Raw genomic sequence first — 15,569 nt, 5'->3', positions numbered from 1 at the left:
CTCCAGCTGTTCTGCAGATGTTTCTGTACTTCCATCCACCATGCATTTATACAGTCTGGAAATGAAACCCCTCCTTAAACAGTTCATGTTCATCAATTTTTCTGTGGTAGACATTTTGGGGATGTTGGTGTGTTCTAATGAAATGTTTCAACTGTAGGTATTTATTATTATTATTATTATTATTATTATTATTATTATTATTATTATTATTATTATTATTATTATTATTATTATTATTATTAATTAATTTTTATTATTCCATTTGTTTTAATTTGTTTTTCACTGGACATGTTTTATCTCTGAAATATTCCATACAAATAAAGTATAATTTTACTCTCAGCAGGGAGTTACTGAGGGAGGAAACCTTAAAGAGATTACTCCCAATTGTTTTGTGCACCTGTTTTCTTTTCTTTGAAGGAATCTTTAAATCTTAACTTAGCCCATTGATTTACTTGAATCAAAACTGACATTTCCATTCTATTTTATCAAGGCACTTCATTGGGGTTGAATGAAGGTTATGGCACCAAGTATAGGAGTTGTGGCTGATTAGAATGATGAGGGAACTGTAGCAGAGGTGAGGGAGGAGTGTATGACAACAGACAGTCATTTGGTAGGGGTATAGGCAGTAGGCACGTTTTTATGGAGACTAAAGAGGGTCTATTTGACAGGTAGATGGCTCGGATTTCTGAAAGAGGATGTTTGAAACTTGAGGTGAACAAGAGAGAGGGGCGGGGAAAACTGGAAAAGACAGGCTACAGGAGGTGACGGGGTCAGCTGCTGGAGAACAGGACCCTTATGTTCCCTCCATGTGAGCTCATTAAACCAGTGTAATAAGTGGATTTTACTGTAGACTGTGTCGTTGTGATGAAGAACGTGGTTATTGTACATTACTCACTTGTCTCAGGTGTCCAGTTGATGTAGTTCAGGTGTAACATGGGGCAGAAAGGGGGAAGGAAACAGTCCAGGATTTTAAAGAGCCAGTGTATATTTATAAGGTCATCACTGGAGTGAGAAACAGTTTATCACGGTTTTTTAACTTGATTTGCAGAAGACTGCAAATAGGGGAGAGAGAATTCAAATAAACACCCTTGATGTTGTGAAATGAAATGACCTGTGGCAAATATGTTCTGGAAAATGTTAAGTTAACAATAAAATATATGAACCTGTGATCAGGAATAGGGAGATCATCTCCAGCAGAGAGGGACACTAGAACAGCTTATCCATCCATATTGTGGAGGACCTGCACAGCTCTGCAAATCTCACCATAGTTTTCAGTATTTTTTCTTGTGTTGCTATTACATGTACTGGACCTAGATAATGTTTTATTTATTGTGTTGGAAACAGTGCTATGACTGTAATATAGTGTTATCAATGGTGCTATGAATGTAATGTATATTTGTGGCGCCTCTCTCATGGAAAATTCAGTGATTTCATGTGTTGGTGGAACGACTGGTATGACAGAAAGGCGTATGAATGTGCCACAGTGGAAGTGCCAGGTTCTGTTGGACATCCATTGCAACACTTCCTGTTACAACATGTGTGCAGCCTCATCTATCCACATTCAGCTCCGGCAGCCAAAGGAGTGTCTGCACTCGTAATGTGTGTGGCCGCAGCCTGACACGACGTGGAAGTGCCGGCAGTATTTTTGTAATTATGTAAACAGATTAATTAAAGTTAATTTAAGTTAATTAAAGAACAGTATAAAGGAAGTGAAGAACAGCAGCAGCTAATCATGCCAGTGCCCACTAGTGGGAACTGTGATTAATCTATGGCTGTCAAAAGAACCCAAACCGGCTATTTCAGTCAACTGAAATATTTAAGGCTTCCCAGTCGAGTTTTTTTTAAGATTCTACAGATCCTGTCACCAGTGCAGTTAATGTTGAGTCAACATCAGACTTTAACAGGACAACAGGAGGACAGACAGCTGCTGAGGAACTTCATGCTCAGGAAGCATGAAGCGTGTGTATCTGATGTGGGAAATATGGCAGCGGTTTTCCACCGTGAGGTGTCTTCATAGGAACCTATCAAACAGATGGAGTTGTGTCTAGGTCTTATCGCCTGCTATGGAGTCAATTACCAGTACAAAACATTTGTGACGCAGATGGTCTGTAAAGGTGGTGCTGACTTAAAGCTCCATAGCTGCTTATAAAGAAAAAAATTACTTGAGCATCACATCATTTCAAAGTGTGTACTTAAGACAGCCTAGATGACGGAAATCTTTTTTAATATTTAAACTACAAACACAATAAAAGTACCTGCACCTGAACAAGGGGCATTATAGAAAAATAATGTATATATAAATCAATTATTGTAATCATTGTAAATAGTAATTGACTACATTTTCCTCAGGAGGGTGACATTTAATATTCTACAGGAATCCCATATATGTATATACTGTATATAAAAAACAACAACACTCACAAGCAAGGACTTCAGGGAATAGTTGAGACAGGATCATTTAATGTTGCACTCACAAAATGTTTCTCTTCATGAGTCATGAGGGAAAGGCTTCAAGAGGAATTGCCAAGTTTGAAGCAGTGAATGCTGAGATGTCCTGATGTTCAGTCCCTGACATTGGATCCTACAGTGCAACTGGATACCATCTTTGACTGAAACTGTGGCTTTCTCTTCCAAATGTATAGCTTTCTACACTGCAGGGAGCGAGAAGCTGAAACACCCTGATGACATCACTGGGGTTAGGGAACAGGAACATCTGTGCCAAGTATGGATTAGACGACCCAAGGTCCCAGTGGAACAACAAACCATTAAAAGTGAGCAACAGAGTGGAGTTCCTGCGGGACATCAGGCTCCAGGTGACGGACTTCTGCTGGCTGTTCAACTTGATATCGTGGCGGTTAACAAGGAGAGAGAGAGGGCATAGTGACAGATGTGGCACTCCCAGCTGACATGAACGTCAGAGCCGAGGTGCATGAGAAGACTGAGAAGCACCAGGTCTGAGAGCAACTGGAACATGATGTGAATGGTGAAGAGCAGATTTGAGTATTGTGGCTGTGGGTAGAGCAGACTGCAGGTAGAACACCTGAGGTCTCAGTCCCGGGGGGTAGAGGCTTGGAAACTTCTGACTGTATCTGTACACATATTAAAATTGTGTTTTCTCCAGGGGCAATTTAAAAGGCACTACACTGATGTCGCAAGGTTGGTTTTCAGCCATGAGACGCCAGGTGGAAGGCAGAGAGCCTCTGTTCAGTCATGACTTATGACGTAGTTAACTTTCACAATTTCTCTGGAGCTTTTTAATCAAGGTAAAAATAACCATAACCATAGGAATAATCCTGCTTAGTTCCTCTTTAAATTAATCAACATGTGGTGTAGCCTATATGAAACAAATTATAATAGCCTACAAGAAATTCACATGTCAGCAGAAATATGCCTGACAACTCAGTTTTATTTTTTAAAGAAAAAAAGTATCTAAAAGTAAAGTATATCCAACATCATGGATTTGCTCAAATATGGCCAATGGTTGGGCTGGTGCGTTCAGGGACGCATTGAGGGTGGTGGGAGGGTTGTCCATGACTTGTGTGCTTATATGGGCACTGCCTTCCTTGCCACAAAGACCCACCCACTGTGTGAAGCATTCGAGTGCTGCTAGGGCCAGCCAATCAGAGGCAGCGGTGGCTTAGCATGTCATGTCATGACATGATTCATGCCTTTTTTCAAAGAGAGTTATGGAACACAATAATGCAAACTTATATTATATAGGCCTAGGTCTTTTTATATAAAAAATATGTCATGTTATTGGCCAAAATAGTAGTTCGGAAATTGAATAGTTAAACAATGACCCATAAAGTAGTTGAAATACTTGAAGCAGCACAAAATATCAATGTAGTTTAACTACCAGCAAGTTACAGCAGATTGTAGCAAAGCTATAGTTCAACTAGTTTAAAGGGACAACGAGGAGTTTTGGAAAAGCGAAGCGTTTTCACACATTTATGAGCCTCCGCGCGCACCGTGAAATTCTTTGACCGGCGCAAGACAGACTCATGTTGACTCGCCCAGCATTTCCACCACCACTAATAATAACAAAATAACGACAGAGACAAAACGATATATTTATTGAAAATGGGCCCATTAACAAGTGTGGGTAACGTAGATTCATCCACATTAATATGAGACTTTTTTATTGTCGTGGAATTTTTCGTTCTGCCGATGGAGAAACTCCTCGTTGTCCCTTTAAGTCTCCCCAACACATAACGATGACAAAAAGAAACAACGTCAGTAGATAGACAAAGAAAATAATGTATATAAACCTGTAACATTGTAAAAAAGACTGTAAAAAACAAAACAAAAAACCAACAACAACCTGTTCCCTAACAAAATGGCTGCTCAGCTGTGAGTGTCTGGATCCTGACAGAGCTGTTGGAGGATGTGTGTGTTAGGTGATGGTGTGCTCTGGTAGTGTCTAATACCTGAACTCTGCAGAGAACTCCCTCAATAACAACATGTGCCAGCGCATGTTGTGTTGTTGTTGTTGTTGCTGAAGGACTTCTCCTTTAAGACAGCAATCTGTTGGCCTTTGGAAATAGCTCCAGTAAATGTGTCTGCTGGCTGCAGCATGGGATCAACACCCAACCATGATGCGTGTGTCTTTAATCGGCCAAGCAGCAGCAGCCATTTCAATCTCAACTCGTCAATTTGCTGATTTGGTGATGGGAGGTGTGTGTATGTGTGTGTGTGTGTGTGTGTGTGTGTGTGTGTGTGTGTGTGTGTGTGTGTGTGTGTGTGTGTGTGTGTGTGTGTGTGTGTGTGTGTGTGTGTGTGGAGGGGGTGGATGGGTGGGTGGGGGGTAGAGAGAGAGAGAGGCAGGGACTAAACGGGAGAGAGAGCGCGTGTTCTGGAGAGAGAGAGAGAGAGAGAGCGCGCGGACAGAGAGCAGATCAGTCTCCGTTGCGTTCACTGTCCGTCCGTCGCCCTGGTTAAAGCGCCGTCCACGGATCACAGCGGTAAGTGGAGGTGACTCGACCCTTCATGACACAACTGTTCCTATCCACACGTTTTTCTTTTAATTTCTTTCTTCTTTTTTGGGGGGTCAACACAAGTTATAGGCATGCTGGATTTGCGTCTTTTTATCTCAGTTATTAGCTGCCGGGGACGGGGGTGTGTGTGTAGCCTATGTGGGGGGGCTCCGGACTCTAATCGGGTCTACTGATGGTAAAAGTGAGGGGAAAATCTGCTCCGAAGCTTTTCACCAACTTTAATTCAAATCCGTCTTTATTCTCCCGTTTTGTGGAAAAACACATTGAAGAAACACAAAAATCCAAATTCATTCAGTCATTAGGGCAAAATGAAATATACTGAAGTGTTTGTATTCAGACGTCTCTGTTTAACTTCGAGGGAGAAGATTGTGTCTTGTATAGAAGTTGAGGTGTTTGATATTTAGTTGAATGTAGCCATGACATTTTTTTAATGAACTACTTGTGGTGTGAGAGATGGATCGTGCGGTAAGGCGCCTAGGTTGTCTGCGCCACTTGTTTTAGCAGAAGTATGAGCAGAAGTACCAGCGACATGTAAAAAAAATAATAATAATAACAATTCACCATATGAATGTGACTGATGTTGTTCTGGTTTGGAGATAGAGATGTAAAGAGCACATCTGTAACAGCGGATGAGGGCACTGTGATGGCTGAGGGAGGATAAGACTTCAGAAGTGATAGAGTGATGCTGATTCACTCTGTCTCTGACTCTTTTTCTCTCTCTCTCTCTCTCTCTCTCTCTCTCTCTCTTTCTTTCACTCCATCTTGGTCCTTCCACTTTGACATTAGTATTTACTTTTGTCTTTTTTATTTTTTATTTTATTTTTTAATCTGCCTCATGTGTCAGATAAAATATTGTAGCTTTACTTCTCTTAAATCACCACACATGTAAATGGGAATGAAATCCAGTCGTCCCCTCGCTGCTTTGTCACGTGTCTACATGATTATTGTCTGTTGTCTGTTGCTTAATGTTGAGTTGCTTTATTATTGGATGCTGATGCCAGTCACATGTAACTGGGTTGTAATGTGTGTGTGTTCTCTGGTCATGGTAACAGGTTTGGGGTGAACAGTGTCGGTATGAGCCGCACTAGATATAACCTGAGGATGGGTGGGGTTTCCAACATCGGTTGTCAAGTTGCTGAAATCTGTTTCTGTTAAATCAATCTATTTCATTTGTGTTTGAATACATCACATGTTCATTTTGAATATTACCTGGTGAAAGAACACCAATGAAATAGTTCAGATGAGGTGGTCGAGTCAGAAGCTTTTAAAGCAAGTTCATTTTACAGCTTAATTAGGAATCTTATCAGGAATGTATTTTATGACTTTGACTTATAAGACTTGTACGGTTTTTGTCCTTGTTCCTTTTGTGAAGTGTAGGCCTAATTGTATTGTAGTGATATCTGCCTCAGACAGCATTCAGACCCCTCATTGAGATCCATTGATTCAGACTTTCAAAGGAATTTGTGTTCTCCCAGCATGCACCCAGCATGCAAGTATGGAAGTACCTTAGGAATGCTCTGACATCCTTCATCCTAATTATAGACTGAATCAGTCTTTACATCGGACATTCCTCGGTGACTCCATACAACCTAATGGCCCATCACTTATATTTACAAAGACTCAGAAAGTGCTGCTGCCTGATCAACACATAATGACGACTTGGCATTAACACATTTTATCACATGGGTGATCCTATCACCTGCTCCTTTAGCAGTGTCAACGCCCTCTGAAGGACTGATGACGTCCTCTGCCTCAGTGTCATTACTCCCAACACAGTTTCAGTACTGAAGATATTTGACTATTTTAGAAGTTCAAAACTTCATTTCATTGTAACAGCTGTGCATTGATTGACTCAACCCCTCAAACACCAATACACACCTTCTCATTTACACATAAACCAGGAAGATCCAATCACAAGTGGTCAACCAAGACTCATTTTAATGCAGGTGTAAACAGACTCCTGGTGATGGAATCACTGAGGTGGCAGGTTAATACCAGGTAAGAAAAGGCCTTTGTCTGACTGAAGATTCAGATGTTAGGTATGGGTCCAATTCCCATGATCCTCTTCCACCAGATGACTTCATATAGCCATAAAGAAAAGAAAATAATGAATCAAACTATCTAGCTTTACAAAATCTGGAAATCTTAACTCAAACTTTATTTGAGGTGCTTTCTTCCATTCAGAGGACTGGGAGACAACTTATTTATTGCTTTGATGAGAGAAATTAAAGAGCAATATGACAAATACAGGAAGGAGAGTGATGAAAATAATATAATAAAGCAAGTGAGGAAAGAGCAGGAGGATGTAATAAAGTAGCATACAAGGTAGCAATAAGAAAGAAGTAAGCAGGACATACAGAAGGCTGTAAGTGTCAGAAGGAGCTTTATGGATGAAGATAGCAACACTGCTGGCTGCTGATTCAGAGCCACACAACCGTGATGGCAAAAGCTCAGTCACCTCCACCTCCTAGGCCGACACTCACAGTCAGGTCAGTCATGCAGTATGGAGTCTGTTAAGCAGTCAAAAGTTCAGTGAGATAACCCGGAGCCAGGCCAGGAAAACATTTACACACAATCACTACAAAAATCAGTGAAGCCATCAGCAAGGAGCAGGAGATATTGGGCCCCTCTATTTGTTGAGGAGAAAAACCTTTGCTTCAGTGCTCTCACCACACTGGAGGCATTTGCAAACAAACAGGCCAATGCTGACGTGACGGCAGCAAGATAAAAGAAACGTAGCCCTCAGTGTTGCTGAGCATGGATCTAATTATAGCAATACTACTGAGATTACCAGAAGCCTGAATGAAGAAATATTTTATTGTATCTTTCCAAATTAAGGATTGGACTCCAATCTAATGTTTTTATTAAGCAGACTGAGGACGTTTCCTCATTTTCTTCTGGAGGTTATTCTTTCTTTTCTCTGCTGTGCAGAGGCTGGCTGGGCGGGATCTGGATCTCTGCAGTCACCTCATTTCTTTAAATGTCATGTAAACACTTCTACGATTTTCTCCACATTTCAGCAGGTTTTACATGTGCCTCCTTAAGACAGCACATGGAAAGGTTAATATCTGCAGCCTAGCATAGAGGTGAACTGTTAGGTCTGGGGGCGTTAATCATTACTTACGGTATGTAGGGTCCTCTAAAATCCATTTTATTTTTTCCCAAATTCAGTTTTTTTCCGTTTTAATTTTTGGAAATTCAGTTTTTTTTTGTTTTTTAATTTTTGGGAATTCAGTTTTTTTTTTTTTCTTTACCTTTTAGGTATTTTACTACCAATGACTAAAATGTGCGGATTAAATAGAAATTGTTTTGGAGGAAGGGGCATGTAAAAGAAAGGGGTGGTGTGCCACCCAGATTTGCTTCCCTCTGTGCAATTTTCCCCAGATATAAGTTCTTCTCCCACCTGAAAACAGCATTTCAGTCAGATTATGTCAAATTCTGCAATATTTAGCGTTAAAACAGATTACTTGTTAATTGGCCAATTCTGCGATTCCTTAATCAAGGAAATCATAGGGCTCTACTTATGATTTTAACTTTAAAATATCAGTAACACGTGTATCATCTGGCATAAAACCAGAACAATTACACAGACACAACACTGACATCACACAATACATGTGTTTGTTGGAGAAGTGAGGAAAGTAAGAGTTTGTGCCCAGTGAAGCTGTTGGACTTCTTTATTAAACTGATGGAGCAGATAATAGGCTAGTGTTCAACCTTTGACAGCAAGCTTCTTCCCACGAGGCTTCAAGTGTAAATTACATCCAGTGTGTTACAGAAAAACTCTGCTTGGAGAAGTGCCAGTCGGCCATGATCACTCTCTGTATGCAAAACCATTAGGGGAGCAGAGCAGACAGAGCTGCTGTCAGAGCCACCAACAGAGAAGCACTGAGGGTGCAAACACTGTTATCAGATATCAGATGTAATGGAGAGTCCTACTAAAGCGATGAGGATTAAAACCACTGAGTACATGATGTCATCTGACAGAGGAGCCACTCACACATTTAATTATAGAGGCTCTGCATCCTGATGAAGCCCAGGAAGTGCTCTGTGTACTAATTTACTCTGATGGCCAATAACTGCCCTGACAGTGGTCTTTGTGCTCAGTATGTCTGCATGCATTTGTGTGTGTGTGTAAAATGTGATAACACTCAGGTCAGGTATGAAGTAGACTAAGTTGAAGCAGCAGCAATTAGAAGTGTGTCGTAAAGTTGTTTGTGGGGGTTGTGGAGTGGAGAGGTGGGGGGGTATTGTGGTTGGTGGTGGTGGTGGTGGGGGGGGGGCATTCAACATGAAAAGCACATTTTTCATCCACACAAACAGTATGCATGGTCATGTGGTTGTGTGATGTCAGGCTAGCAGAGCCGTTAGCTCCAGGCGGCAGCAGACACCTCAGAGCCGCGCATGTGAACAGCCGCAGCTTTTAACTCGCTGCAGAAAGCATTCACATCAAATGATCCGTTTCCCTCTGACAGGTGTTGAACTGCATCTGCCTGGAAGAGAGATGCTAAGTAGTTTGAAGACAGTGTCAGCCGTTCCTCTCAACTGGCTTGACAGCTCCTCCAATTACAGCTCTATGGGCCCGGTGTGTTGGGTTTGCAAATATGGTAAGTTGCTGTTCATCAAAGCCAGGTCAGGAAGAATGAAAACATGTGGCAGCATCTCAAAATCCTGCCTCACCAAAACGGGATGAGAGGCTCACTTTAATGCTACTCCCAGGCGCCAATCTCTAATTAGGTAGTTAGCAGCCTTACCTCTCAGCAAGAAGGTTCTGGCTTCCATCCCCAAGCCTCAGGCCTTTCTGGGTGGAGTTTGCATGTTCTCCCAAAGTCTGTGTGGGTTCTCCCACAGTCCAAAAACATACACACTAGGTTGACTGTAGAGTGTGAGTGTGTGTGTGTGTGTGTGTGAGTCACTTCTATATGTCAGCCCTGTGTTAAGCCAGGGACACACCGGCCCGACCGTCAGGCGTCGGGCCTCGTCGGACGGCGTCGGGAGCTCGTCTGTTTGGTGTGTTCCTCTCCGTCGGGGAGCGTCGGGTCTTGTCGGGTCTCGTCGGGGCCGATTGAACATGCTCAGTCTGGACTCGTCGGCCGTCGGGAGAGTAGACTCGTCGGGTACTCTGATTGGCTGTGTGCTAGCTATGGCGATTCTGATTGGCGGTGCCCTAAGCGAATCAGCGCGGTGTGTGGGAGGGACGGAAGTGACCACAGTAAACAAACGGTGTCCTAGCCTGTCCTACAGTGAAAATGGTATACAAAATAAAAAGAGGAGTAAAGCAATATATTAAGCGGCAATATTTAAACTTTAAAGATGTTCAATCAAACCCACATAGTTTGAAACAATGTTCAAAACACACACAGCTCACAACTAAGCATGTAAAGCCCGCTAGCTTAATGCTAACGTGTAATGTAAAACACCATAGACGGGCTAACATAAATTAGCATCGGCTATCGCCAATTCGCGGCAACCGAGCCACAGCAGTAAGCTGCTAAAAACTGTTTTAATTTTGGCTTTAGCGCTGTTAACACGTGGCTGGTTAAATTGTTTTTGGGAGATTAATGTTGGTCTCATTGATGAAATTAACTGTGGCAGTGGCATTAGTTTGTTTGAATGAAAAGTGAGCAGGACTCCCTCTGGGCTACGTACTGAAATCACCACATTTACTTAAATAAATAAATGTTTTACAATGAACCGATCAGTCTAATACATTTTATTTTGTTAAGTCAACATGGTTACTGTACATGGCAAAGATTATTACTACCACTTTATGACTTAGAATTGGTCTGTATTTCTATGGGGGAGTCCTCGCCACTCAATCGCTCTGGTCGGCAGTAGGGGCAGTGTGTTTCTTTTTTGGCGGTGTGTTCCTGGCTATAGACTGGCAACCTGTCCTGGGTGAACTCCGCCACTATGTCAGCTGGGATTGGCAGCAACCTTATCACATGCTGCCACCAAACATCAGACTGTCACAGCTGGCCTCAGATTTTAGATCTGCCTCAGATTTGTGTAACAGCTGCAGTATGGTGCACTTTAGTTGAAGCACTTGCTGTGTGTTGGTGGCAGAGTGTCTAGAGTCTCTCTCTGAGCAAAACACACAAATGACTCTGTTGCAAGTTTCTAACTGCTTTTAGACTGTGGACCACTGGTGCACTTTTTTCATTGCTGTTACTTTTATGTTATTTATTATTCATTTTTTTCCTGTCGGCCAGTCTTGTTGTGTATGTTATTTTGTGTATATTTGTTTATGACACTGAAGCCACTGCCAATTCCATTGTATTCTTTTTTACAATGACAATATACTATAGAGCTGTGTCATTTCCATCTGCAACAGCGTTTGGCTGATGTTGCTGTTCCACTTGTGAGTCAGTGTGTGGTCATGGTGGGACAGGAGAACAGCAGGGCTCAGGCTGAAGAAGCAGGAGATCTGACCCCACACCTCAGGGATTAATTTCTCATTTACTTATTTTAAACACAAGTTTAGCAAATGACAAACAGAACCAAAGACAGACTGTGACTGCAATGGAGATGTGTGTTCTCTGGCTGACACCATCACTTTGTCCTAGGTAACTTGAAGAACATGGATGTGTGAGTACACTAAAAACAGTTGGGTTAAAAAATAACCCAATTTTAACCCAACTGCTGGTTATTCTTTTCTGACCCAACTTTTGGGTTGAATATTCGACAACGTTGGGTTATTTTTACACCCTCAACCCAACGAATGGGTTACTCACTGAAAAATAACCTAATTACTTGAACAACCCAGGAATTGGGTTAAATTCATAGCCTATAACCCTGAAAATGGGTTACACTCAAGGGGGCAGTTGTCGGTCTGAGAAGTGAAGCTCACTTCCGTGTTCAAAAAACTGCAATCCCCTCGGCTTCCTCTGGGGGCTGGTGTCAGAAGGGAGCATTCTCCATAGACCCCCATGTTAAAATCGCCAACTTTACATCCTCAATAAACATGTTAAAAGCCTGGTGTCAGAACGTTTTTTCGTCTCAATCGATAGTTTCTACCCCCGCACACACTCTGAGGGGGGTGAATTTTTTTTAACTCTACCGCTTTACTGTTATTAGGTTAAAACTCTGGCCAATTAGGGCGCGGAAACGTTGAGTGACAGGTCAGAGCAGCTCCGTGGACAGCTGCTTCGAGGCCAGTGGGCGGGTTCTCGGCCGGCCAATCCAACATGGCGCTGTTAAGGCCGCCATATTTGAGTCACAAAAACGACTCCCCAAAACCAATGGGTGACGTCAAGGACGCTACGTCCATTCTTTTTACAGTCTATGGTTACACTCTGGAAAAATAACCCCAAAATTTAACCCAACACCAATAACTCAGAAATTGGGTTACAGAGATAACCCAACATTTTTTAGCGTGTAAGACATTTCCATTTTAAGGTTGGGAGGGTTTACGTTCACTTGTGGACAGTTAGAATTATCTTTCAACTTCAGTCGCCAAACATTGTAAGTGTGTTGCAAGTAAAGGCTGAAAGGGTTGGTGTGGTGCGACCAGTGTGAGATTTGTGGGAAAAAAAACATGACAACGAGATGGGGATAGTTTGGTAGTAACCCTACTCTGTCTGACCAGAGGGGGGGACAACACCCCCCAGGGATAATAATAAATGACCAGAGGGGGGAACACCCCCCCCCCCCCCCCCCAGCTAGAATATGATTTGTATTTGTGTTTGTTGACAGCCACTGAGCCAATAATGCAGTAAATATATTTCTTCACAGCCATGATGAGGCCACAGCACAACTCTGAGGTGCTATATTTAGTAGGGATGAGTCATGGTTTTCGAATATTCAAATAGTCATTAAATTTAGAACAGTCGAATAGTTAATGTGACTATCACGTTGAGCCACTGAATGTATTCTCACATTTTTTTCTGGCACGTGGTGATTGAATGTGGTGTAAAGTATCATAACATGGAAATGTAGAACACAACTGAGCTACATCAGTGTAGTAGTGTTAGATCAGGCCAAGTCTTATCTGATTTCAACGCAGACCCGGCCCAGGCCCAAGGGGAGTGGGAGGTCCTGGCCCGGCCTGGTTGGGATGCAGCAGAGAGTCCAACCTGTAAATCAGTGCTGTCAGAACAAGAGCCCGCCTCTCCATATCAATCCCAGGATTGGTGTAAAATCAACAAAGACAAACATCACAGTCTTGATAAATTATCAGTGGAGTACTTGTGTGTTCTCCATTATGTCTGTGGCTTCAGAAAGAGAGTTTTCCACATCTGGACTAGTTTGAAATGATCTTCCAATAGTAGTTTTGCTTGTGCCCATCTCTTATATTTAGATATGGTGCGGAGAGCTTGAGATGGCTGAATTGAAAAAACACTCTAACTGTTGAGCCTCTTGTTTACTGACATTTTCTTTCATAGGCCACAAGAAGCACAAAGGCAAACACTTAGAAAGGCCCTCTCTACATGGAGGGGATATGTGTTTGGTGTGAAGTGCTCCTCATTGTCAGGCTCTGTCAGCTTTAATTTGAGGTTGAAGGAGAAGTGGAGTGAAGTGACACAAAACATACATGTTAGGTGTACTCAAACAGAGCTACAGATGCTGATAACTGTATTTCCCAGTATCTGTCTGCAGGGGCTGGACGGTATACAAACACAAAGACAGGGATTTTGTTGTTCACTCTTTTTTCTTTCTTTTTTTTTTTATAGCTGTCTTTCACTGGATTGGTCTGTACAGGACCTGTTGTAATAAAAAAAAACTAAATGACAGAGAACTTTTATTGCTGATGTTAAAGACCATGTAGAAACAGAACCAAACATCCAATTTATATCTTATAGAAAGAGGAACTAAGCTCGACAGGCAACACAGTTTGGAACAGTTTGTTTCTTAAAGCCTTAGTATGAAGTACTGGGGCTAAACCGTGCCATCCATCCATGCTGCTCAGCTTTTGCACCGTGTGTGTTTTATAACGGCAGAAAAAAACAAAAACAACTAAGTCGACCATCCTCCAGGCACAAGCCGAGTCACAGACACTCAATAGAGCATTTGAGCCTAGTTTGTCACATTCGCGTACCGTATTCAAAGATGGCGATGCAACATGACAGCCTCCGGTGAGTGCACCGGCCACCTATGTATTTGTAAACAACTCATTCTGAGCTACGAGACAGCTTTCATTTGTATACGGTTGTGATTAGTCTTCGGTAAATGCGTATTTATGAAAGCAATGTTTGATTTTTGCTAATAAAAAGCCAAATAATACTGTCCCTTTAAGGAGTCATAATGTGTGATATCAATTGTACGTTTTTTAGATCACATAGAGTTGCCATCGTTGGTGCTAGTTTTAGAGACAGACAGGTTCAAAAAGCACCTCTCAACATCCCTTCCAATAGAAACGTTACATTGGAACTGTACTGATAGAATTTTAGCTGACTGCATTTGCCATTTGTGATTTACAGATTGGTCCAACAGTCGCTCCATTTTCGTCAGCTGGGTCTGAGCCTCTCTGGTCACCAGGGGGCTTAGTAACTGTAATTTTTGGACTTGACATAGAAACGAGTGGCCTGGAAGCCAGAGCTGCCTCAGTATAAATATTTGATTGTGATTTCTGAACCGAGTTGATTTTTCTTGCTCCTTTCTTAAATTTCCTCCACTTTGGATTCATCCTTTGTGGGAGAGATTGAGACAAAACCAGAGTGCGTGAGACGTTGCATGTTCCTTATGATGGGCATGGATACACCAGATGTTGATCTGGGCATCTATAAAACCCAGCCTTGTCCCTGTCTTTTCACTCTTAAACATACCTTCACTCCTTGTACACTCTAGTAAGTTCACACAGTAGTTAATAAGGGGAGACAGAGGCTCATTTACATAGTAATGGCCTGCTGCATTCCACGGGAGAGTGACAAAAGCATTGTCTCTGTGTATTTGTGTCCCTGCTGTTCTCTCAGACCATAAAACTTGTTATCTCATGGTAAAATGTCCTTGTGAGAGAAAGAAGAGCAAACAAAGTGTCACTACACACCCTCATAAACACAGGCACACACTAAGAAAACACACTGCTTTAAAATGTGCTTTTATACTGACAGACAAAGAGCTGAGTTTACGGTAGCCATCTTAACAAGTAAATGTTGGTTCATCATTTGTTCTCTGAGAAAAAGTCTTTGCTCCTTGCCGTGTTAACATGGTCCCTCTATGGAGATGATTAAGGCTAAAAATACAGTATACATATTTATATTGTATTGTCTTCTTCTTCTGAATTCTAACTTTTAAGTCTGACTTGAAGAGTTCTGAGCTTTAAAGCCATGAGTCATGACTACTAAATACCATGTGTGACTCTAATCCATCTCCATAAACTGCCATCTCCAGTCCAGTTTCCAAACACTGAGCACAAAGGAAATTCTATATTTATTTACTGTCACTAAAAGAATATGTGCGAGTGTGTCTAATGATCCCTGCTGAAGCAGCTCTGGCTACTGTAACCGGACCAAAGCTAGGGACAAGTAATAAGAATAGGGCTTATATAAAGATTATGTAAACACAAGCAGCAGTTGCAGCAGTGTTGTTCTCTGTGCCGGCAGCAGAGGAAGTCACAGACGTATGTTACTACAGGGT

General features: G+C 42.0%; 1 protein-coding gene across 1 annotated transcript in view; it reads left to right on the top strand.

Moving 5' to 3' along the window:
- Positions 1–4,882: 4,882 nt before the first annotated feature.
- The window catches only part of cdh6 (cadherin 6), a gene marked incomplete at its 3' end in the record, with an annotated part of 74,836 nt that continues 64,149 nt past the window's right edge, over positions 4,883–15,569 (top strand). Inside the window, exon 1 of the mRNA XM_083990598.1 lies at positions 4,883–4,961. The remainder of the gene's footprint in view (positions 4,962–15,569) is intronic.

This window comes from Trachurus trachurus, assembly GCF_905171665.1.
Source record: "Trachurus trachurus genome assembly, chromosome: 17".
Lineage (NCBI taxonomy): Eukaryota > Metazoa > Chordata > Actinopteri > Carangiformes > Carangidae > Trachurus > Trachurus trachurus.
Note: the sequence above shows the minus strand (reverse complement) of the source record. Positions and strands in the feature narration are given on the sequence as shown.